We start from the raw sequence: 2,363 nt of genomic DNA on the forward strand, positions 1-2,363 counted from the left end.
AGCTGTGTCGATATGTGTTTTCAGACTAACTGCTGTAGCCCACAGACAAACTGATATCCCAGCTCTCAGAGGGTATTAGAATTCAGGGTAGGGGGTACCAGCTATGGGATCAAGAGGCTGGGGATGGAAAGAAAGAAAGCCACCTAAGGAGTGAGGGGAAGCCCTGGATCTGCCCAGTTCACAGTAGGATGATCAATCCTGAACATTAGACTTATTTTAGGCAACTCCCTTGGATATCCATGGGCTACTAGAAGGAAGAGGATAAAGGCTAGATTCAAGAAGAAATAGAGTCTAGCCAGTTCCTCCCCAATTCATGGTTAGAAACAACTTCCCTCTCCCTGGTCCATCAGGGAAGCAGCTGGGGGAATCAGCACATCCCATCTGAATGAACCATCCCCCCTCTCACTCGCTGTCCCTATTTCTCACAAGCTTATCTTAGACCTTCCCAGGTAGGTTCTGACCAGCTCTCACCAAACCCTGCAACAAAGGCTGTCAACTCCACAAATTCTGTCTCCTACCCCTCAAACCCTAGAGCAGTGTGGTTTGACACAGGCCCCAGCCAAGGCTTCCAACTTCCAACTCTCACTGGTAGAGACCACCACACCCAGGTCTTTTGCATAAGTGGAAGCCATGGTGGGGCCATTAGAGACCAAGGACATTAAAACAAAAACTAAAAGAAGGTTTTAAAAGGAAAAAAGGACATTGATCACTGTAGTCTCAGTGAGGTCCAACACCATCCCCCTTCCCGAGTCAGGAAATTCAGGATGAGGTATGAGGTTTCCCTGGCTGGGGAAAAGAAAGCCACAATAGAGGCTACCTTAGCTTCTCACACAACATTGGCCACATTCTATATCAGCCAACAACACAATCAAGTGGGAAGGAACTGCCTCCCTTCTAGACTTAGCCAAGACTCCTCCTCCAGGAAAGCCCTAAATAAATGGAATTCTATGGCTCTTGATATGTAGGCTTCACCTTTTCCTATAACTTCACAGTTACCAATATAGCATTTGTATACCATTGCCTTTGGGACCTGCCAGGGATAGCGTCAGAAAGAGCCCAGGGCAATGGCCCTCACAAAGGGACAGCCAGCTTGACTGTGGGAACCAGGCAAGGCAACTTCCTGACTTTCTGTGCTAAAGAAACCCCATCATCAGTTCAACCTAAGTGCAGGGATCTGGAGAAATATAGGAAATTTAAATTTAAAACAAAAACCCAACAACCACCACATCAGCCTGAATATATACAGTCAGCCCTCTGTATGCCTAAAATGGAGACATCATTGGTAAAAATTAATCCAAAATGGTAAAGAAATCCTAAAAATCATTGCTGGTTCTTAACTCACAAGAGAATGGGGTCAGCAATGCAGTTTCTCCTAAAGTCAACCCTAGCACACAGTTTTCAACAAGTACTTATTGAATGTTAAATAAATAAGTGAAAGGCTCATTTCACTCAAGTGACACTTGGAGTTATTGAAACTCCTTTATTTGTCTGCACCCAGCTTATGCTGGAAACCTCTCTGGACTGGGAGTCAGGACATCTAGGTTCTGGTCTTGGCTCTAGCAGTAACTGTCTATATGACCTTAGGTAAGTCACAGTATTTAATTTGGTGGGAGAGGAAGGGCAAATGCAAGCACATTCCTTTCAGCAATGCCATTTAACAGAGCCTGGGTTTTACGACAAATAATCACCCTGTGTCTACTTTGGCACAAAACTACAACCCTTTAGCGATTTTGGAGTAACCAGATAGCTGAAGATGGCCAGTGGCTGGCAGAAAAGGCAATGACAGGTGGACTTGAAGAAAGTGAAGAGGCATGGAGTCCAAAGGGAGGTAATTCTACACCATGTTCCAGAGTTGTAAACCACTTCTGATTCAGGGTCCCTTCGTTTTCTGGCCTGTGGTGGAGTGTGAGCTCCAAGCTCTCTCTCATTTATTAATGAGTAGAAACCCCCCCAATACCAGAAGAAAAAGAAAGGAATTGGACAGCCAATTCACAGAATACAAATGGCAAGAAACATAAGGCAGAGGGGAGGTGTGAAAAATGTTTGACCTCGTTATTAATAAAAGAAATAGAAATGAAGCAACCCTGAGATACCAGTTTACAACTATCAAATTACCAAATGTTTAAATGAGATGTGTTGAAGTAGACTCTCTGATACACTGCTGGCAGAACTAATGGTGATAGCCTTTCTGTAAAGCAATTTACCCATATTTATAGAGAGCCTTTAAGAGAGCACTCCCTTTGACTCTAGTGATTCCATTTCTACGAGTCTATCCGAAGGAAATGAATCACAAATATACTCATATATAAAGGGGTTCATCACAACATTATTTATAATAATGTAAAATGAAACTCCTGAACGGC

Source organism: Crocuta crocuta, unplaced genomic scaffold (genome assembly GCF_008692635.1).
Source record: "Crocuta crocuta isolate KB4526 unplaced genomic scaffold, BGI_CrCroc_1.0 scaffold1133, whole genome shotgun sequence".
Taxonomy (NCBI): Eukaryota; Metazoa; Chordata; class Mammalia; order Carnivora; family Hyaenidae; genus Crocuta; species Crocuta crocuta.